General features: G+C 39.4%; 2 protein-coding genes across 3 annotated transcripts in view; one reads left to right on the forward strand and one right to left on the reverse strand.

Annotated features, from left to right (window-relative positions):
• LOC109412593 (fibroblast growth factor receptor homolog 1) overlaps nt 1-18786 on the reverse strand; it is a 595864-nt gene extending 577078 nt beyond the window's left edge. The window contains exon 1 of one of the 2 annotated variants that reach the window (XM_029860651.2): nt 17854-18786. The gene's annotated coding sequence lies outside the window, so the exon portion shown is untranslated. The remainder of the gene's footprint in view (nt 1-17853) is intronic. The other variant, XM_029860652.2, reaches the window with a different exon arrangement.
• The window catches only part of LOC109412587 (L-dopachrome tautomerase yellow-f2), a 439236-nt gene that overhangs the window by 30074 nt on the left and 384743 nt on the right, over nt 1-24419 (forward strand). The gene's annotated exons all lie outside the window — the stretch shown is intronic.

The following is a 24419-nucleotide window of genomic DNA, read 5'->3' on the forward strand; positions in this document are numbered from 1 at the left end:
TTTAGCAGGAAAACAGTCTCAGACCATATCTGAACCGGTAGTGTTCCGGAACCGGTTCCGGATGACCTGCCGGAAGTGGCCAAATATAAAAGTGAACTAAAGCCATGCATGCGACACATCAAATTGCGGCAATTTTGATAACCTGATGAACAGTTAGCAAGAAAACAGTCTCAGACCATATCTGAACCGGTTGTGTTCCGGAACCGGTTCCGGATGTCCGGCTGGAAGTGGCCAAACATAAAAGTGAACCAAATCCATGCATGCGACATATCAAAGCGCGACTTTTTTTATAACCCAATGACAGGTTGGCATTAAAAAAAGACTCAGGCCATATCTGAACCGGTAGAGTTTCGGAACCGGTTCCGGATGACCCGCTGGGAGTGGTCAAATAAAAAAGTGATCCAAACCCATGCATGCGACACATCAAACTGCGGCAATTTCGATAACCTGATGAACAGTTAGCAAGAAAACAGTCCCAGACCATATCTGAACCGGTTGTGTTACGGAACCGGCTCCGGGTTTCTTGCCGGAAATGGCCAAATATTAAAGTGAACCAAATCCACGCATGTGACATATCAAAGCGCGGCTTTTGTGATAACGAAAGGTTGGCATAAAATAGACTCAGACCATATCTGAGCCAGTAGAGTTGCAGAACCGGTTACGGGAGTTCCGCCGGAAGTGGCCGTATATAAAACTTGACATAGTTTTTACATGCGGCACATCAAATCACGGATTTTCCGACAACTTGATGACCTTTTATGCTAAGACCACATTATGGACTGTCAGTAGTTCCGGGTTTCCCTCCGAAAGCGGCTGAATATAAAATTGTACCAAACCCATGCATGCGACATAGCAAAGCGCGGCTTTTTTGATAACCTAACAAACGTTTGCAAGCAAATAGGCTCAGATAATTTAAGAGACTATCAGTAGTGTTCCGCAACCGGTTCCGCGCCGAAAGTGAAAGCAAACTCATGCATGCGATTGAGGTATCACGGCTATTTAGGTAACATGATGAACAGTTGCCAAAAAGTAGACGCAAGCCATATCAGTGTGTTACGGAACCGATTCCGGTTGTCCCGCCAGAAATGGTCAAATGTAAAAGAGAACCAATACATGTAACATATCAATAACATCAGTAACATGATAAATGATAGCCAACAAATAATCTCAGACCATATTTGGGAGAACCGGTAGTGTTCCAAACTAGAGACGAGACGAGTAGCCCACCGGAAGTGGTAAAATATAGAAGGGAACTGAACCATAGCAGCGTTTTTTTATAATCTGATGTAAGGCCAACAAGAAAATAGTCTCAGGCCACATCTAGAACTTGTAATAATATTTCGGAATCGGTTGTGGGTATTCCTTCGGAAGTGATTTAATAGAAGTCTCCAGTTAGCCTAGTGGTTAAGGCTTTGACTCCCTGAGCATAGTGTATCATTGTACTTGCCTCACAATACATATACAAGTTCATGCAATGGCAGGCAAAGAAAGCCCTATAATTAATAACTGTGGAAAAATTCTCAAAGAACACTAAGTTGAAGCGAGGCAGGCCAAGTCCCAGTGGGGACGTCGAGCCATAAAGAAGAACAAAATAAATGTCCAAGCGATAAATCAAATCGTGGCTTTTTTGATAGCCTGTAAACATTGGGTAAGATTATAAGTGAAGAAATGGTCAAAGTCTTCATATATGCAAGAGAATAAAATCGTGACCAGTGATATCTTCAAATCACACCATTTCAGATTCCAGCGGTGTAAATGCATAGTAGGATGGATCAACGTTTTATGGAAAAATTAAAATCTAATCGCATCAACACCTTATCAATTTTCAATCTTCAATCTACTTTTGCTTCTAAAATTACTGCTCACAATTTGGGTGCGGCTGGTTGAGCCCTCGCAGGGCCCATATAGCCGAGGCGGTAAACGCACGGGTATTCAGCATGACCATGCTGAGGGTGACGGGTTCGATTCCCGGTCGGTCCAGGATCTTTTCGTAAAGGAAATTTCTTTGACTTCCTTGGGCATAGAGTATCTTCGTGCCTGCCACATGCAAAATGGTCATTGGCAGAGGAAGCTCTCAGTTTAAAACTGTGGAAGTGCTCATTGAACACTAAGCTGAGAAGCAGGCTTTGTCCCAGTGAGGACGTAACGCCAAGAAGAGAGAGAGAGTGGTTGAGCCCTCGATCTTATCATTACGATTGAAATTTGAATGGACATTTTTACATTTTCTGCATTTTACATGAATCGTGTTACATTTGGTAATAAAATATAGCCTGAAGTGTACTGAAATAAACAATGGCGAAGATCACAAAGTGATCTACGATTGTAAATAGAGTTGACCTCCTTCATGCATTAGCTGACGCTCACCCCGCTGCCGTAGTGCATGTAATGGAGTCATAATGACCCCAATCAGAGATGCCAGATTATTTTTATCAAAAATCTGTATCATTACATATTTTTCTGTATCGCCGTATTTTAGGGTATAGCAGACACCGAGAGTCCTAGATTTCAATAGGAACTAACAAAAATGTACTACTTTCTGACAGTTTAAAACTTTTGCAGGTATTTATTTTTCTAAAACATGTGTAAAAACGTACAAATTTTCATAAATTCTTTAAAGTTTAAGTAACAATTTATAAAGTTTTCAATAAATTTATTGCAAAAAGCTTCACATTTCAAAATCTGTATATCTGGCATCTCTGACCCCAATATACGATCAGGGTTAAGGTGGTCAAGCAGTCAACTGAGAGGTCTGATATTTTTCAGCTCTGATTTGCTCTTGAGCATTACATCGGAATATGTACCATGAATAAGTTTCCAAAATCGATCATGGATTTGTTTAAATTGTTGTTTTTCTATATAAAGTATTATCAGGATTCAGGAACATTTTGGCTAACGTCGACAAGTTCATGAGTACATATTCGACGAGAAAGGCACTATTACCACTAGGTGGATAAATCTGGGTTTTTCGATCTGTGCACGCTTCAATAATGTACATTATGTGTCACAGAAATTTACACTATCTTGTCCCCCAGGTGATGGTAGTGTGAACTGGACGATGGGTTTTCACGAAAATTGAACTAGGTGCTACGTCTGTGTGTCTAGTGTGAGGAGACGATGGACTAAAGAGTTGGTGCTGATTGTGAATGATTCTTCGTTGATGCTGACTGAGACAGACAATCAACCAACGTATAGGTTAACCGGAAGATCAATCAGGTGGAGTGCCACAAAGCAAATTTGTGCAAACACTGAGTAGTACAGAGGCTGAACTTATTGTACTAACAGAATGCTTGATCCTGAAACTCTTGGTGGGTTCAAAGCATACTTGAAGACTTTTCCGTGTAGATTCCAAGTCAGGTAGACATCTAAGATCGTATCAAACAATAAAAAAAACAGATATTTAGGGGTCACGTGTCAAGGTGAAACTGTTCCGGGAGCCTGCACTGGTGTCCGGGAGAAGAAACATTCAGTTAATAACTGTGCATGTGTTCACCAAGGCGAGAAGCAGGTTTTGTACAAGTTGGGGCGTTACGTCACAAACAATAGAAAGATGTATTAATGATCTTTGATCATTTTCAGTCGTTGTATATTTCACACACGAAGACCTGACCCCAGCGAGTTCACCGGCGACATCAATTTCCTTATTGGCAACTTAGGTAGGGAACCGTTCGACTTCGATTCAGACGGAGGCGTCGGCACCATTTGCCAGAAATGTTTGACATCATTTCTAGATTGAGTTTAAATAAGGGCGAAAGTAACATGAGAGAGTTCTCTTCATCGACTCTCTCTTCTTCAAATTAAAGTGACAAGATGCAAGTATTGTTAAACTTTTTGGTCATAAATCGCTAGGTTGCGATGCAATCTAGCGTCTAAGTGTAAAACAGTTCGATTGAATTTGCATCTTGTTACTTTAATTTGCAGAAGAGAGAGTCGATGAAGAGAACTCTCTCATGTTACTTTCGCCCTTATTTAAACTCAATCTAGATTTTATGGTCAAACAAACATATACCCCGCAGCGGCCCGCGGGCATGACCCTGGTCCCCTCCACGGGGCAGCGGCGCGAGCGCGTGTTATTTGCGACTTTCCTTGACCGACTGGCGCTGCGAGAGGGGGTTGGCTGGTGAACACCGCCTTGCACCCCGTGTCGGCAAGAAACACTTGCTGAAAATCTCGAAAATCTATAAATATTGATTCCGTAGTTTTTGGCGTTTGCAATTTCTTTCATCGCACTTTTCCGCACTTCACCAACCGCTGTCGTCGGTCGTCGCCGACGTCGACATCGTCGAACTCGAACTGTGAAATATGATGTGTTCGTTCATGTGTTGTTGTTGGTTGCTGTTGAGCAGTACCAAAGCACGGAGTTCGAGAGCAGCAAATATAAATCTAGTGGCGTCGTATTTGTCGGTCATCCAGTTGATGATGGATGCGCGCTCCTTCTCTTTGAGGACGGAAGTGACCGCTTGATTTTACGAGAGGAGATTTTCATTCCAGTAAAAGTGCTTGATGGGATGAGATGATAATTCGGAGTTGGTGAAATGACGTGCTTGACGACTAATAAAATCAAACACAGAAAAAAATAGATTACATCCTAAACCAAACTCCAATACAACGCAAACGAACCACTTTTAGCGTGTTGTTGGGATTCCCATCATTACTACGAAGCCAAAAATCGGACAAGTTCGTTAGATTAATGATGCGTCGCACGAGCTGTGCCAAAAGATGCCGCGAACGTGTTACCTTGATTTAGTGACATCTGATCTAGATTGTGTGTTTGGGTTTCGTGAGATGAAAAATGTGATTTAATATGTATCGTACATATTTTGGACACTTCTGTGTGAGAAGACGATTAGGGCAAGAGGATTTGTTAGCATCGGTGGAAAAAATACACAGGTTTACAAGGTTTTAAACCCATGCATGAAGCTAGATTGAAAGATATCCGAGAAACTGCTGAAAGAAAACAAAAAAGTTTTAACTTGAGCAATATTGTGAGCTAGCCACTCTACTATTGTAAAAAGGCATTACTTTGATTCACGAAACTTTCCGAATTGACCAGCACAACTGAACAAAGATATATTCATATGACAAACATACAATGTATCGAGTTGCAAAGCCACATTCATATCAGCACGAGGTAAGAGGTAAGATATCATTATTCGTCCGATCACTGTAATTTCACGAGTCAATCGGCATCACTAATAACCAGCACCTTCGGCAAACGACACCCAGTGCCAATGGAAAGAGCTTATCATTGTACATTCATCGACTAATTTGAATTTTGAGCGCTCAGTGTTCAGTGATTCATTTTACCACTAATAACAAGCAATTATTGATTATAAGAGTAATCAAAGTTTATTAATGGGTAATCATGCATCCACGCGTAAGTGAAGACATCAGCAAATAGCGTTGACAGCAGCAACTTTTGAAGGGAGCAGCAATACATATGAATATGTCAGCATTCTAGTCATGCATTATTTTGTGAGGAAAAAAGAATAACTCATTAGGATAGTTTGTACATGTTAAACTTTTGAGAGCGGAAGTGAAGGATACACCAATGACTGATTTTAAGGTTTGGATTGAATAGAAGCGGAATCAGAGACAAGAAAAAGTCTTCATTTAAAATGTTGGTCCTCTCTGGAAGATGAGTTTTAGAAACCGCCATCCCAGGGAACATTGAGTGTCTGGGAATCACGGCCGGGCTTACAAGCACAAACAAATCGACACTGATTCTTCATAAGGGCCTAACTGAAATTTTCGATTTCACTTCATCGATCCTCTCTTTGTGTTATTACAGAATGTGTATTGAGTTTTACCAAAATGTTTTGATTGAAATGCGAAGTAGATGACTACATCTTGCTAGAGGAACAAAAAGAATAATGATGTTGTTCGTTTTGATCAAGTTATTAGCGAAAGAGAGAGTCGACGAAGAGAAATCGATCAAATCAGTTAGGCCCTTATGAAAAATCATTGTCGAAATGTAACATGTGCGATGTAAATTCGAAAATTCGTGAAATTTCTAAGATTTTTTTTTGCATTTTCACTTTAGTCGCTCTGCGAATACTCCGGAATGTTTTTCTGATAAAAATCTCTGAAATTGTAATGGAAGCAGTTGTGACAGAAACTTTAACGGAAATCAATGATGTGATTTATGGGTTTACTTCATACTGAATTCACTCTGAAATTTCCAAAAATAAATAACGGAAATCCCGAGAGAATTTTAACCTTCCAGGACGCGCGCCATCAAGCAACCGAAACTGCACCGCGCTCGCGCTGTATACGATGAACGAGGTTTTCTGGTAGTGTTGTACTTTTTACAACAGCGCGCGTCCTGAAGGGTTAACAGATTACAAGAATCGTTTCGCAAAACTCATAGCATGACTTCAAGATCTTTATGGACTACCTTCCTTTGTTTAGGAATAAAATCCGATAAAAACTCCATCTTATTGTTCTAAAAAATTCGAACGAAATATTAAAAGTAATCACCCAAATTTTAACTTAAATATGCCTTATTCTTAGCATTTCCTATCTGAAAATAATTCGTAATGTTGATCATGAAATAAAATTGTGTCGTGCCCCTGAAAAAATGATGATCTGCTGATCAATTTTTGTCCCAAAAACTTCCATTTTATTTATTACTAGCTGTCCCGGCAAACTTCGTTTTGCCTGCCTACTGTGTTTTTTGGCATGTAGCTCTGTAGAAAAATGACCCGCAAAATGGAATTTGAATCTTCCTGGTTTTCGGTGCGTTCCCGGTCGATTTTCCCAATTATTTTTTCGTACGAACACGTCGGAGCCCTGTACGAATGAAACGCTGAAAGAATGGTGTAGATCCGTTGATCCGTTCCTGAGCCTATTCGTGACATACAAACACCATTCCATTTTTATTTATATAGATTTAAGACAACTCTCACCTCTCTTCTCTCGCTTTCCTTCTATACACAGAAAACTACCATGACATGAGGTAGATTTACATATTTCAGGAAATTGCAACTCATAAACAGCGATTTCATTGTTCTGGATTACTCAAGATGGTCGATATTTCATCAACTGGTCAATGCATTTAGTGGATGGGGGAGGTAGGGCGCTGTCCATTAATTTTGTTTTTTTTTTTCTCTTATGTCGTGTTCATCCTTATGAGCATTAAGTCTTTTAATATTCAACTTTTTTGCATCCGAGGAGGGCTCAGGGGGCTTCAGGGTCCTCTTTAGGGGCTTCATGGAGTTGCAGGGGGTTTCAGGGGCTCTTCAGTGGGTTTCAAGGGGTTCGAAAGGGGCTCAAGGGCACTTTAATGGGTCTCGGGGGATTTCGGGGGAGTGTCAGCGGGTTTGAGAGGCGTTACAGGGGATTTCAGGTATTTCAGGGACATTTAAAGGGGTATCAGACGGTCTCAGGAATGTTTAAACGAATCTCAATGGCTCACAAGAGTCCTCAAGGGGTTCAAGGGGGCTTTTTAATGGCTGTTCCAGGGGATCCAAGGGGGTTTAAAGTGGTACATAGGTCTCAGGAGCTTTTTGGGAGATTCTAGGGGTTCTCTGAGGTGCTTCAGTGGGTCTCAGGCGAGTTTCAGGGGGTTGAGCAATCGCTTTAATGATTCTCACCCAAGCAACACACATGTTATATAAGAGTTACGACAGAGCAAGTTTTGGTTGTATAGAAGTTGATTCGACGTTATTTCAACATTGTGTTAGAATTACGTAAAATATACTTCTATACAACCAAAACTTGCACTGCCGTAACTGTTATGTAACATGTGTGTTGCTTGGGCAGGAGCGTTTCAAGGGTTGTCAAGAGGTTTCAGGCAGTTAGTACAGTACTTCTTTACCACTATTGTCCTAATGCTTTTACCACCATGCACAGTTAAAAAATGTTACATCATATAACCTGTAACAAAAGGACCCCGTCATATCGCACACATTTTTCCATCAGTTTTTAAATTTACAGCTTGCTCTCAGTATGAAGCTTGCGTCGAGTTTGTTTACGTCATGTGTAATTTTCAGAAATTTTTACTGTGTGGCTAATGTTGGATACGACCATCTCACACTACATTCATGCCACATACGGTGCATGAATGTTGAATGGCACTATGACTGTAACACAAATCAAGATGATGGTAGTTTTTAATGACAGGTTCGCAAAATAGACCTGGAGTTCCAGTGGTTCCGAAAACTGAAAAAAAACTGTGGAATGGGAAGTATGAGAATGTGGGTGGAATTAATTTACAGAACATGTTACAGGAGCGTTTTCGGAGATGATGGACTTTTAGCATTGGCTTTGGTCGAAGACCACATTATCAAGAAGACTCGCAACACTGCAGAAAATCGGAAGTCACTGCTAGCAGCGCCACCGCGGATGAAGATGGTACTATTCATAATAGTGTGTGTAAATCTTCATACTCGCACCAATACACTCTTACACTTTTATACAAAGGTACCACCTTATCTCACCAGGCGGCGATGCTTGCCATTATTATGGGGATATAACAGAAATGCATGTCTTCTTGATAAAGAAGTCTTCGCATTGGTGAAGGAATTGAAGAGATTTTCAGAAGGTTTTTTCGACGGGGTTTGGGAGGTATTTCAGGTAGTTTCAGAGCCATTTCGCCGGACTTCAGAAGCTTTACGCTGGCGTTTTTGGGGATTTCGGAGGGTCTCAGGTGCGTTACATGGAATCTGATGGAGTTTAGGGGTATTTAGGAGACATTTCATGAAGTTTCAGAGGATCGTCATCCCTTAGCAAGAAAAAACTCTTGAAATGCCTATTGAAATGCCTTTGAAATCCCGGTAATCCATTTTAAAAGCACCTGAAAAAGGTGTTCCCGAAACCCCCCTGAAATGCCTCAAAATGCCCCTCAAACTTCTATAATCCCTTTAAAAGGCCCTTGAAATCATCAAAAAAAAAATTGAAATACCCCCTGGAATGCCTTCTAAAGTCTCCAAGAATCCACAGAAACGTCATGAAACCCCTTGTAAAGCCCTTTAACGGCTCATGGTATCCCCTTTAGTCGTCCTTAAAGCCCCTTGAAACGACCCTGAAACCCCCTTCATACTATTGAAGCGTCTCTGTAATCCCCGTAAATCAATTCTATTGAAACACAAACGAAACCTGACACAACGCCCTTAAAAGATTCCTGAAATCCTCTGAAACAACCCGCAGAAACGATCCTGAAGCCCTTTGGAAATCCATTTTTTGGGTTCCCTGGAAACTTCCTGGAAACCCCCAGGACCCCATCTCAAATTCTCAGAATCAAGACATGTTCTCGGCACTAATTTCCCAAATGGAGAAAAACGAGCCTCTGGGGCCGACCTTCTGAAGACCTGTTCTCGCATACTGGATTCCCTAGACTTGGACAGGCACCATCAAGGGCTTTACAGGTGTATCAAGGAGGCCTTAGGCTAGAAGGGACTGGATGGTGCTATTGTTGTCGATATAATGGAGGTTCACGAACATTCCCTAAACAACCTATAAGGGCCTGACCATAAACTACGTAGACTCTAAGGGGGAAGGGGGGGTTTCTGGCCAAAGTCTACGCTCCATGCAAATTTTGTTGTTGTCGTTTTTTTTTGTATGGACTAAACTCCATGAGGGAGGAGGAGGGAGGGTTTTGAGATGACCAAAAATTAGTATCCGCGACAGCGCCTCACCGCTTTTTCTGGAATCTATACAAATAAGAATAAAGTTTGATATTGATACGTTGATTCGTCTCGTCATGCTTTCCAAAGTATTTAAAGGCAGAAGAACAACCCAAGGAACAATCACTCATTTAACCGACATGTTTATTCCACATTGAATAACAGTTTGACATTATTTCATCACAGCTTGTAATCAGGCGTTGTTCAAACAAAAGTGAAAACGTTATTCAGCAATCTTTTCGCCAAGCGTGATACAAGCTTTACAGCCGGAAGTAATCTGTGTTATATCAGCCTCATATCAAACTTGTATTCAGCTTTGATAACCTACTGAAAAGAAAAACAAATTGAAGTGCGAGGTGCAATTACAGTCCATACATGTTTATTTGTCGCATCTAGACGCATTTATAATACGCAAGCTCTTCTAAAATTTTCTCAACTTGGGATTTGAACTCGTGATCTCCCAATCCCCCGTCGCATGCCTTGCCGTTTACGCCATCCTGGAATTGGCAAGTTGCTCACTGAGAGCGAAACATCTTCACAATGCTGTGGAAGATCAATATTCAGATTTATGGAAGGTTAGAGATATTTACCATAAAAGTTGTGAAGATAATTGAAATTGCTGCGGAAATTAGAAGAAGTTTGAAACATTTTGCATTGGTGTTCAAAAAACATCAATTATCGAGGAACGTTCCAGTACTGCTCTATTATTATCACTTTGACCTGTTGTTCAATCGAAAAGTGATAATCGAACAAATAAATCATAAATCCGTTTACATAGCTTACTATTAAACCATTATTGAACGTGCCCACAATAGCTGAAGTATTGAACATCAAAAGCATTTGTTCAACTTATGTAAACCACTATAATCAGCTATCGGAGTCAGTGGAAAATAAAGTTTTTAACGCGATGAAAAAAGTTCTTCTTCAGCTTATATTAAAGCTAGTAAGGGCAAAGCGAACAAACAAAAAATACCGACGTTTGTTAAGCTTATTATTATTATTTTATTTATTATTATTTTATTTAATCCATCTGACTTAGGTCTTAATGAATGTATACTAAACTAATTGACATTTACAGTACGTGCTGAAACAATAATTTTCCGTCTGAATTCTACTGAAGAAATCCCGAATTCAAAGAGATTGGCCACGTCGTTAAATGCTCTTACCATAGCGGAAAGAGGTTCATAGAAGCCAAACTGTGAACGGTGAAATGGTATCGCAAGCATACGGTCAAGAGTCCAACATTGAATCCTAGTAGGAGCGTTTAACGGCAGCTGTGCAAGGAGGGTTGGGCAGTCTATTTCACAATTGAGGATTTCTGCCACAGTCACTGCTTGTTGGATGGTCCGACGACGCTCTAGAGTTTCAATGCCTATCAAGCCGCAGCGGTTAACGTATGGCGGGAGATGGGCACGGTCCCTCCAAGGTAGCAATCGTAGGGCGTAACGTACAAAGCGTTTCTGAATCCGTTCGAACCTATCAATCCAGGTAGCTTGGTATGGACTCCAGACAACTGAGGACGATTCTATTATCGAACGAACCAGCGAATTGTACAGCGTTTTGAGGCAATGAATGTCGGTGAAGTCTTTGGCAATACGCATGATGAATCCTAGCTGTCGATTGGCGCGATCGATGATCTCAGCACGGTGTTCGTTGAAAGTTAGTTTGGTATCAAGCAGTATTCCCAAGTCTTTCACTTGCTTAACGCGCTGAACAGTTGTATCGCCGATTTTATAGTCCATGTGGATAGGATTGGCAGAACGGTGAAATGTTATAACTTGACATTTACTAATGCTGAGCGTCATGCGATTTTCTCCACACCATTTGACAAATATATCCAGCAACATCTGCAGTCGCTCGCAATCCGCCGGACTTTCGATGACAACGTAGATCTTAAGGTCATCAGCGTAAATGAGCCTACAGCCAACACCCAGTAGAGCAGCAACGTCATTGAAATAGAGTGCAAATAGGAGAGGCCCGAGATTGCTCCCTTGCGGTACGCCCGATGGGTTCGTGAACCAGAATGAAGTATACGATCCTAACTTGACGCAGAGTCTCCTACCACATAAGTAAGATTCTAGCCAAGTCACCATGGCGGATGATGCACCCAGTTTCGCCAGCTTGCGTAATAGAATACAATGGTCAATTTTGTCGAAAGCTGCTTTCAAATCTGTGTAAATTGCATCAACCTGCTTTCCGCTTTCTAAATGGTTAATACAATCAGTAGTGAAGGAGAGGAGGTTGGTCGTCACTGACCTGCCGGGATAAAATCCATGTTGATCGGTGGAAATGTACATTTTCGTTTGGGAGAATAGGCAATCATTCATTATAGTCTCGAACAACTTTGAACCAGCACATAATGACGTGATTCCGCGGTAGTTTCGAACATCTCGCTTGTCACCGTTCTTGTATACTGGAAACATGAACGATTGTTTCCACAACTCGGGAAATTTCTTCTGCTGCAACGACAGGTTGAAAATTTTGCACAGTGGAATGGCAAGGACATCAGTGCAATTCTTTAAAACAATAGCGGGTATTCTATCTGGTCCTGGAGCCGTGGATGATTTTAATTTCTTCACGGCTTTGCGCAGCATTTCTTCAGTCACGAATGGAACGTCAATATTGCAATAGCTGTCGGGAACAGCCGCAGTTGCTATTGTAGCATCGTCGGGCGGTGCTCGATCTACATTAAAAACGCTGGTAAATTGCTTAGCGAAAAGATTGCACTTCTCTGAAGCGATCGAGGCAACATCGTCGTTTAAAAATATCGTGGCAGGCACGCCATCGTTTTACTTCCGCTTTGAGTTGACAAAATTCCAGAACCGTTTGGGGTTACGACGAAGGCTATTTTGCATTTTGTCGACATATTGCATGTATAGGAGCACTGTTTAGCGATTTGTAAGCATTACTTGCAGTTTGGAAGCGTTGTTTGAAAACTGGCGTTCGTAGTTTCCGATAATGACGCTGACATGCATTTTTCGCGCGCTTCAGTGTGCGAAGAAGTGCGTTCCCCCATGGTGGTTTTGCCGGTGATCGCATCTTCGGAACATTCAATGACAACCAATTCGTGATGGTATCCGTGAAGTTCTGTACAGCAATGTTAACATCCGAGCAAGTTAAAACTTCAGCCCAATCAACGAGAGCTAGAAAGTTGTTCAACGAGGCAAAATCAATGCGTTTGAAGTCCAACGAAGGAGTATCTTCGTGCTCGTATAAAGGTTCGCTGCCACAGACACTTAATGTTATTTCTAACGGAGGGTGAGGGCGGTCAATCTTTACCAGAGGAACTGCGGCTTCGGCTGTAATACAGGAATCCGTGTTCGCAAACACCAAATCCAGGATATGATTCCAAGGATTCGTCACGCAGCAGAACTGGTTCAAATTCATCACCGCCATGTTGTCTAATAAACATGCACTAGCCGGACCAACACTGGCGGGGTCAGCAGTAGCAAAAGAGAACCCGTCCTGCTTCCACACTAGATTGGCTTGGTTGAAGTCGCCACAAACAACGATCAAATCGTCGTTGCCCGCTGGATGCAGACTATCACAAATAGCGTCAGCAAAGCGTTTGACAAACGGGGAATTAGAACGCATCTCGGGAGGGATGTATCCGGCGCAAATGAACAAATACAAATCTCCAATATGGACACGGGCCAGCACCAGTTCGAGGTCCCCCATGGCACAGATCGGCGAAGAGGGTAGCTTGCGATGAACAGCAATGAGGACACCTCCTCCACACTTCTTTAGGCTGTTAGTCGTATCGCGATCTCTTCTATAGACAACATAGTTTTCGCCAAATAGTTGTGCAGACGTCATGGTTGAATCTAGGTTGGTTTCGACGAGAACGATTACATCGTATTCGCTCCCATCTACGGCTAGGAAAAGCTCATTAGCCTTAGTGCGAAGTCCGCGGACGTTTTGAAAGTACACGTGCATCTCATGAGTGTCATGCGAGGGCTGAAACGATTGCACTAACGGTGAACCATTCTCGGGAAGTTCAGCAGGAAAATACTCGCCTCTGACGGAGGTGCACGCACCTCCGCCGTCCTCCAAATGTCGCATTGTTTCGTTGTTATACCCAGCATTCTCTCTCTGAATGTACGCTGTTCCGTACGGCGCTTGACCGTTGAGTCGTAAAACATTGAGCGTTGTTCCATCACCGTCAGTAGTTGGCTGCAACGGATAGCAATTTGGTGCGGGATCGTCAGGAATTAAAACTAAATACTCGCCTCTGGTGGAGACCTGATGGTCTCCACCTTCCACAAAACGACGTCCTAAGCTTGATTCACTTCCATGGCGTTGTCCAAAGGGATCTCTACAGCGGCCTTATCTGGAGGACGTCTGCCGGGTTGCTGCTCAAATTCCCGGAACAAGACTCCAGCCGGCCATGTTGACGCGTTTAGTGCATGCTCGCGGTGGTCAAGGTGCAAACCGACCTTGAAGGAGACGTAACTTAGCTTGGCAATATCGGCATCCTTGGCAACTAGACGCACAACGTCGAAAGAGTCAGGCACATCCAAACAACGAGCAACTATTTTCTGCACATCCTCTACCTTTACCAGAGGCTGAAATCCTGACAAGTAAAGCCAAAACTTCGGGGGTTGCGGAGGTGGTACGATGTACGGAACAGAAAGATCAGACAAATCGACTGTTTTTGTCCCGCGTTCAGCGACTGCGACGACCTGGACGGTTTGACCATTATTCCCACGGCGACGTTTGACACCAGGTTTAGGCCATTGCGGTGTACTGACCGATCTAACCTCTTATAATTAAATTGCTGTTCTCATACGTGTCAAATGTTTCATTTTGGCTTATTTACAATGTAAATAGCATCATTTCAGCTTATTATTCAGCATTTGGTTTTGTTCAGCTGAGAATGTTATAAACCAGCAATAATTCGACATGTATGCTTATTTATGACTTTAAATTGTTTCTTGGGGATACCTAGAAATGTGCTATAGCATATCTTCATATACAGCCATATTCCATAGGATACCTCCGGTCTTCATACACTAAATGGGAAGTATTTTCTAATAATAATAAAAACTAGCATGTCCAACTATTTCGATTATTAAAATAATGTATACCAAAGGTCGTTTTAGTGGAAAAATAAGTTTGGTTTCTTTGTTTATTGTTTGGCAACACTGTTCAAACGGTTTGCCCATTATATGCCATAATAACAAGTATGAAAATCGTGATTTACCTCTCTCCTATTGTAAGTGCGGTAAGTCTGATGACCTTACTTGTCGTTAGGTCACCTAATAGCAAGCTAAGCTATACGTCAAAAGTTTGATAAACTTATCGACCAAGTAATGTAAAAAATCTACCATATTCGACAACCACTATGGGGTAACTTGCAACAGTTCATATAGACAAAATTATATATTACTAGCTGGCCCGGCAAACTTTGTCTTGCCGTCTTGTGGAGGTTTGACAACTATTGAGCTCAAAATAGCACCGCACTCTAGATTGGTTTCATTTTATATCGTGATGATTTCCTTCCCAGCTCATGAAAAATCAGTTCTTTATCAATTTTATTACTTTTCTAGTGGATTTTCGTAACTTTTTGTACATATAAACACAGCCACCACGAATACGAATCAAACCATGCAAGAACCATCCTGGTCGTTTCAGCCGTTCTTGAGTTTTGTTGCCTCAAAGGAACTTCAAACTCATTTTTATATATATAGATAGATAGATTATTTTCATTTCACGATATTTCTGATACAAATAATTGAAATGGATAATTTACACTAGTTTACAAAATAAAACGAAAGTCGTGAACTTCTGTCAACGACCATAATTTTTGAAGCATAATTTAGCGCTGATTTCAAAACCGTGCTTCAAAAAAAAAATAAAGTAGAACAGTTTTTGAGTTTTAGCTCAATATCGAGTTTTACAACTTTTTAAAATATGGAATTTAATAAAATTCAAATATCTTGCATTTTGTTCAACCAATTTTAAATCTTTTCCCAAAAATTAAAAGCTAAATATAATACCATTCGATCAATTGAATGCAGCTTTTGCGTCAGATTGATGAAATTCAAGATAATGGCGAGTTTTGGGAACGATCTCCTTAAATTTTAGCAAAATTTCCAAAAATATATGAAGAAATGTATTTTTTTTTCAATAAGAAAAAAACATGAAAAAAAACTATTTCTAATTGACATATCATATGTAGGCGAGTTACAGTAAAAATTTCAGCTCAATCGGTGCATTGATGATTCTGCACCAAAAACGATCATCAGCTTACCGAGTTCAAAAATGCTGTAAACTAGTGTTAATAACATTACGCACTCATTTTCAAATTTCGACTCATTTTTTACTTTTTTTTTGCACGTGACCTTCAAACATAGTTAAGGACCCCCATATTTTGAAATTTTATTCATGTTCAGTAGTTTAGCTGAAGTAGCACTTCACACTGAAAGTTACCTAAAGATGATCCACTCTACCTTTTCAAGAAATGACAATAAGCATTGTTGACATTTTGTTATTGGTACTGAGTCACGAGATCCATAAATATTTTAAATTTGAGGCACGTTGGACCTATTGTGAAACGATATACTCCCGCTCTAGGGGCGGGACAGTTTCTAATACTGCCTCTAATACCGTCTAATAAATATTAATCTGCTAATCTTCACCGTCCACCGAACCATTCTTTGGTTAGTATGTCATGACTTTTCATGCAACAACCAACTGTCACGAAGACGCGAGGTGAAAATATGAGTTGTCTGTGTGTTTTCTACAATTTGTTCTATTGAAAAATTTAATTTCTTTCCATTATTTTAGCGGTGAAAACAATTTGAGCTTCAACCTACATGGTCGGGGTAGTGGCATTGCGAAAGCCAGGAATGTGCCTAATAAAATCAAATCATATGTGGCTCCTGAAAATTAGGATGAACGAACATATTTTACTGTTGGAATCAAACTAGGATGTTCAATAAATATAAAATGGAGAGTGAGACAATACGTTTTTCAATTTTCTCAACAGAGCAGTTCAGTGGTTTTTCTGTGAGTTGTTTTGAGCTGGGATACCACTGGCACTGCTAGTTCCAAACTGTTGAGTGAGGGTATTTGAAAATTTTATGAAGAATATTCTCCGGTGGTGTGGCCTCGATATGGTCCAAGATCAAATCTTCGGATAGAACGGTTTAATCGCATGGATTTCGGATAAACTTTTCGTAATAGACGTATGTACGGATATTATTACTGCGATCACTGCATTTTGGTGATCATGTCTGCCGACGATGTGTGTATGTTCGAAGTTTGCTTTTGATGTGAGAAACACGTTATTGGAGTGATATTTTATCGATCCCGGTTTAATATTTCTGAAATATTCATTTATACACATTAGTGGGATGAAAGCACAACGATCAATTTTGTAATTTGTTTTGCTGTCATTTCAAATCAATTCAGTCCAATCAGCGTGGCTTACTTTGTTCGAATAAGCTACGGCTTTGGGATTAATATTTCCTAATACTTCTAATATCGCTAATTAGTATTAGAGCTGTCCCGCCCCTAGCTCCCGCTTGTAATAAGTACCAACCCTTTCATAAAAAAATCATATTTCAGTTCTGACCTAAAACAACAAATGGATTAGTGTATTGGGATATTTAAAAAATAACATTTCATTTTTTTAGAATTTTCAAATATTTTCAAGAGATTTTTAACATGGGATACACCGAAAAGGTGTATCAGTCTTCTCAAACAACAGTTTGATTTCTTTCTCCAACGTTGCGATCCTCATTGGATCTTCATCAATGATTCACTTGTCGTTTTTTCGTCAAACAGAAAAAAAACAAAAAAAAAGACCACTAGGTATTTTGAATTCTTGATAAAGATCCAATAAGGACCGAAACGTTGGAGAAAAAAAAATCAAACCGTAGTTTTTGATTTTAAGAGAAGACTAATACGCTGAAAAGATCCCAAGAGTACAACAGCACCAGATGCTATTAGAAATATTGAAGACTTTGTCGAAAATATAAAAAAAACTAGGAAGGGATTATTTGCGAAATAGCGAAAAACATCACTTCTATAAGAAAATAAGCTTTAACCCACAAGAAATTACATTTTTTAAGTCTTGGTTGGTGTAACTCCATACTTTGTTTTCTTGTAGTAATCATCAAAACATCCTGCTCAACGCAATTTCCCACACTTTGTTGATCAATTCAATCCCCGATTAAGAAGCGTGAAAAGCAAAAAATTGAAAATAGCGCCACCGCGCACTTACCTGTTGTTAGAACCTTTTCAAACAAATCCGAAAGAAAAAACGAACGACGAAAAGGTAAACCAGTGATCCTCTTTTTTTATTTGTGTGTCGTCTTGTAGGTATGTACTTGAATAATCCAATCGTCGACGATTAATCTTTATTGTCTGGTGTCGGTGGTGATGATGCGGTTCACTATACGGTTGCTTGCGCTGTTGCTTCGAGTACAGTAGGAGGACAATCACTTCAAAAAGCACTGCGGTGGCGGTTTCGTTTGTTCCGAATTTGATCTTCTCGAGATTGTGTGCACACACTGTTGGTATTTGGATACTTTCTTCTGTGATGCGGTGTTTTTTTTATTTTTTTCACAAACTGCAAAACACTTTTTTTTTCTTTTGATCGAATTCAATGTCGTTTGATTTGCTGTCAATCACGTTCACTATTTGTAGATCTTCGTTTGTTTTTCTTCGTTTCTTAATGTGACACTTGTTTCACATCCGTTTTTCGTTGAAATTTCATTTTTTTGTATTCTTCTCTTTTGAAAAATATTTATTTACACTATTTCCCAGATTATTCTTCTATTACTCTTTTGTTCACGTTCAATTTTCTCCAAATTTGTTTGCCACTTTTCATACTTCTTTACCCAGATCACTTCATTCATCAGAAAAAAAATCCTCACAATCACCACTCTTCTACACTCCGAATGCTTCCTGTCCTTCCCGAGGAGAACCGGTGTACTACTACTGAACCACGCAGGAAAGGAAGTTCCGCGTCCGCTAGCTTCGACAGTCGGTAGCGCACTGACTGCGGCGATCGCGTCGGCCAAGTGAAAATGCAAAATCCTTACTTCTTCGCGTGCACCATATGCGTGCGTGCGCAACGACTTAGCTCCTGATGATCGTATGTACGGAGGAGGACTAAATACATCTATGGACGTACGCATCGCCGACCGCCGCCGCAGGTCGAAAACGTGGAGTGAGTAACGAACGATCGACAACGGAATAAGAAACCGCGCGCGACGATGCGACGTTGTGACGATTCAAAAAAGACGGTCTTTGCAACTTGCTCTGAGAAAGCGTGAGAGCATAAGACATACTCAGAGCATAATGCTTCTCCCTAAGTAGGATTTTCATTCTTACCATATCGGCGGTGGAAAATCCGCCAGAACGGACGATCCGAATAGCCTGTTGATTTTCCCCGGCTTTTTGGGGTGAAGACTTGAGTCTCTCAGCAGATTGCATTTTGAAACGTAAACAGAGCATGATGGGCCTGTTGATTGGTTCAAGTAAGAGAGCCGGGAATCTCAAGAGAGAAGACGAAGAAATTAAAATCTCTTGTTTCTCGCAGACCGCCACATTTGGACACAGGGTGAACCTTCATAAATAGAATTATCGGATGAGACTCTACTGTAGGCTGCGGCTTATTTGATTTTTTTTTTCTTTTCTTTACATAAAATATAAATTTAGTGCTTGATAAGTTTTGAACTGCTTCACCAACTTCAAATCTTTAAGCGTACTTTTTTATTTCACTAACACTTTGAAACTTTTAGTAGAACTTTCTCATTTGAATCATTAGTTAAAATTTCAAAAACACTTCACTATTACTTCATTTTTGCAAAAGAAAAACTAAAAAATGAAATTTTAATAAAAAACTAGAGAAGGACTAGCCAATTATTTTTAATTTCTCTACTTTGCTTATCTTTGCACAGATAGTCGAGCACTCGTAACTGAAGAAATCTGTAAGTCGCAGACGAAATAGGACTATCTATTCGAAGATAAGCAAAGTTGTGGAATTAAAAGAAATTTGCTCATTGTTTTCTAGTTTTTCTTTAAAAGTTTAATGAAGGAATAGTGGAGTGTTTTTTTTATTTTAACTACTGATTTAAGTACTTTTGTAGATATTTTTGTTGCCGTAATTTGTCCTAAACTAGTTATTTATGTAACGAGTTGCAAAAAGTTGATTTTTTCAGCACGAGTCGTACATTTATCCAACGAGGCTTGCCGAGTTGGATAAATACGAAGAGTGCTGAAAAAATCGAGTTTTGCAACGAGTTCCATACAAAATTTTATGCAATGATTTTTTCATAATGCAACCCATTTGAGTTGCATAATGTTCATAATGCAACTCAAATGAGTTGCATTATGAACATTATACAACATTATACATTATACATTATACAAACTCATTTCAGTTGCATAATGAGCCAGTTCGGAAAAATTGGCCATTATGATACCAAAATGAGTTATATAAAATGTAAATTATGATACTGAATTGCATAAAAACTATTTGTTAAAGTATTCATTTTTTTTCGATTTTATTAAACAAGTATTTTTTGTAACTTAGATTTTTTCTATCTACATAGTTCATTTATTTTGGGGTCAATCGTACTTAAAAATTTTCATATGAGAACATTTTTATTTTGGGGTAACTTTGATACTGCCCTGAAAAGCAAATCTTAAAAGCTAATCACAGATTGAAATCTTAGGAAGGATCATGAACATGATTATAGAAGACGTGTGGATTTTTTCTGATTGAATTTTTTTTATCTAAACATGGCTTTTTTTACTTAACTCTACAAATAAGAGTAAGTTTGTGGAGAAATGAGATAAAAACTCAATGAATTTTGCTATCAAAAATAATTAAATATGTAAAAATATATATTTTTAAGGTATATATATCATCATTATGTAAAAAATGCTCTGAGCTATCAGAGTTTATAAAAAAAACAATTTTATTTCACTTAATTGATAGATTACAATAAATATCACTCACTTCACACTCAGAACTAACTCAAAACTCCTACCGCTAAACCTTTTATTACCTAAACCTATCGACTCAGCAAAACGGTCTCGGTCAAAGTCTGCGTCGATGTCTTCCGATCCGTCGTCGTCCACGTTGGTTGGGCACGCGTTGCCACCTCGATTGGATAATTGGCCAGGTCATCACTTCCACGTTGCATCGATCGATGGGCCGATCGATGGTGTCTTCTGATTGGCTGGCATGTGGGCAAGTCTGTTCCTAACGCCTCCCCCCTCAAGTATCAAGCGTCCTCATTTGATGTTTCAGGAGCTCGAATCTTGGCTCTGGGATGAGTTTCAGCCGCTTCTTCTCGGGATCCTTTCCTTCTGTTTGGGTATTGGAACCACCGGTTGCTTCTACTTCTCCTAGATTCTTTGCTCTAAGTAGCAGAGCGTCGACGTGGTTCTCCTTGGCATCCTTGTTGTGGGTTTTCTTGTAAATAAAAGCAATGACGAAACAAAGAAATGTTAAAACCAGGAGGGCTAGGCCTCCAAATGTTACCCTCTTGTGTGTGCTGTTAAGAGAAAGTTGAATCTCGCTGAGTTCTTCCAGGTTTTGAATTCGCAGCATGAAGTTTCCCGAGCAGAAGAGAAAAACAACAGCATAACAAAATGCGTTATTTTGGCAAAATAACTGCATAACGGAATTAGTAATTTTCATGTTATTAACATAACATATTGAGTTATAAACTTGGCTGTCATAAGCGGCAAAATAACAAGTCACATAACAAAAATTTGTTCCTGAAAAATCAATTTAATAGCATGTTTTGTTAGTGGCAATAACAACTTAATAACAGTGAATTTGGGAAATATTTCAATAACAAATTTTGATATTAAAAAGTTATGTTTCGAAAGCAAAATTAGGGTAAAAACTAACTTTTTTTACTCATTTTTGGGTAATTATTTTAAGTGTGTTATTCTATTTTTAGAAAATAACAGGTCACATAAAAAAATTTCGAATTCATTATAAAACTTACAAACATGGACGGGATTTGAACCTCCAATCCTGCTACCGTAAATTTTCAGTCGCCTTTACCAATGAGGCTATCACAGCACTTGCAGTGAGGGACGATAGAAGCTTTACTGGTTCTACGTATTGCCAGTTTCCCCATTCCCCCATTTCATGTTTACCAGTCGCAGGACAAAAATAGACAGAGACTTGAATGCAAGATCAAACAATGAACCTCTCTCTCTTACCAACAGCGCTATCGCGGTGCGCAGACATGTGCACTGTAACACTAATAACAGTGGTGGCGTTCGCATGGCCCGTCGTCGACTGTTTCGGAACAAAGAGAACGACGAAAAAGTTGCTAGTCGACTATTTATGATTGAGCTTCGTCATGGGGTGCATTTTGGTGGTGACAAAGATTCTTTCCAGACGGAGATGATTTTTTTTAATTTTTTGTTTTGTTCGCGTTGTGAGAACGGCGATTATACACGTACCAACGTGAGCGAAGGTAAAAGGTAATTATGTCATATGCCGATATGATTACTTCTGTTTCGTTTTATTCTGTTTTAGATTATTTTTAGTAATGAAAAAAGATATTTATGACATAATGTCAAACAATATATGATCGAATAATAATAGATCGAAAGAAAAAAGTTATAATAGACAAATGCAATCATCAATTGAGCAGAATTGTCTGTATAGGTGACATTTTTATTGATTAGAATTATTTAGTAGGTACCATATTTGCTATCTCCAATCTCACTAACATTCATTACTTCGTAATACATAGTCTGTTCGGTACTTTTTGACGTTATAATTAGAGGTTAGAATAGCAGTACTGTTAAAATGACATATAAATTCAACTAAGTTTACTCAATTTTGAGATAAAAAAAACTCATTTGCAGATGTATCACTTTTTGAAGGTAAAATTTTACTTAACCTATAAGAATTGGGAATCGTAGAAAAGTGATAGGAATTTGGCACCGTAACGGGACTGGGGTATTGAAAGAAGGAAATTAACACAAAGATAAACATATCAATAGCTATGATGCTATATTTACCCAAAACTCAAATTATAGCAATGAATAAAACAAAAAATCCGGAAGAGTCTGATGAAATTTCTAGAAGTTGCAATGCCTTTATTTTTTACTTCATAATATGAAACAGCAGACAATAAAATAAAGAAGGTAAACTATGTAATGGTTATATCTGCGATGAATTTTCTCCGATTTTGACAATATTGATCTCATGTGATCCAGATTTATTTTTTCCATCAACAACAAATCCGACTAAACCGATCTGGTCATCGTGAGTTAAGAAAAAACCCGAATTGCCATACACGCGGAATTTTCCATAGACCAGCTGCAATTGGCTTCTTTAGTGGTGTTGAGATAATTCCATATTCACAATCTACATGCCAAACTGAGCCGACATCCAAATTTTCATGAACTTTGGTGCCCGGGAACCTATTTAAAAATCGATTTAAAGTTTGTATGGGAGCGATTTGTCGAATCACCCCTCGTCGCATTTCGTACTGGGCGGAGCTGTCAAGCAGTTGCCCAGCTGTCAAAAGGTGATTTCAAAAAATCTTTTTGTAATTGAATTTAGGTATCAAAATAAAGTTTTAAAAATCTGAAAAAAATCATTCTGGCTTAAAAAAAGGTGCTCTTTCGAATAAAATCAAAAAATCAATATATTATTCTTAATTTGAAAACCCAATTGGTGATTGGTACAAATTAAGTACCTTACCAAGAAAAAAATGTTAATTTTTTTTTTTTTTTTATCTGTATTATCGAGACTTTTAGCCCTAGGCTAGTTCATCTCGGGACCCACGCTTTACTTCCCTTCCGAAGGAAGAACTCACCTTTTGTGAGTTTGTCGGGAGTGGGATTCGATCCCAGGTCCTCGGCGTGATAGTCAAGTATTCTAACCATCACACCAGGTCCGCTCCACAGGTGTTAAATTTAAATTTATACGTTCAATATGTAGTCCGTCCAAAGTCTTACACCGTACATCAAACCGTTTTTAATTAGATTTTGTTTTAGATTTTATAGAGGCATTTTAAAATCTTCTCCTGTGTGGTAGGGATAGGATTTTTCAAAACACCATCGTTCTTCTTCTTCTTCTTCATGCACCATCAAATCACCAATAGCATATCTGCCCAGCCTAGGCCCAAAGTATTGACTTCAAAGTAATCATTACGAAGCATAAATGTCAATTTCTTGATTTTGCTTTGGCTGACCAAGCCAAGGTTGACCGTAGCATTTTCATAATTCAAATCTCAATTTGTTCATCGAGCACATGTTCTGTTGTGCTGCACGTGGATGTCAAAGCGTTTTCAACAGTGTAATTACGAAGCATGTTTCACGAGAGACCATATCTTTTCAATACGCTAACTCCACAACAACGCCGATATTACTGCGCCACTTGGGCAGTGGCTGGTATTTTGGGTTTTTTTCAGCTACAACTCAGTCAATTTCAGAAATTTAGCAAAACCTCGCGCCGCCCAGCAGGGACTTTGTTTTGTACACATTACAGCACCTCCATGTCACGTAATATACCACACCTCTTATCAAATGTGATACCGTAAGCGTACCATACTTTGCGCACCTAGGGCCTAACTTTGCGCACTTTTCAAAAAATCGTTAAATAGTTTTTCTGGTGCATTATGCAAACTTTTTCCCACGGAATACTAGCTAATGATATGGGGCATGCACTTTGTCTCAGTTTGGATGTAATGATAAATGGAAGAGGAAAACAAATTGATGAGTGAATATGCAGTTGCTTTCCCTAAAATGCTGTAAATAACGTTGTAGAATGACGTAGGTTTTGTTTCAAAATTT

The sequence above is a fragment of the Aedes albopictus genome, chromosome 1 (genome assembly GCF_035046485.1).
Source record: "Aedes albopictus strain Foshan chromosome 1, AalbF5, whole genome shotgun sequence".
NCBI classification, from domain to species: domain Eukaryota; kingdom Metazoa; phylum Arthropoda; class Insecta; order Diptera; family Culicidae; genus Aedes; species Aedes albopictus.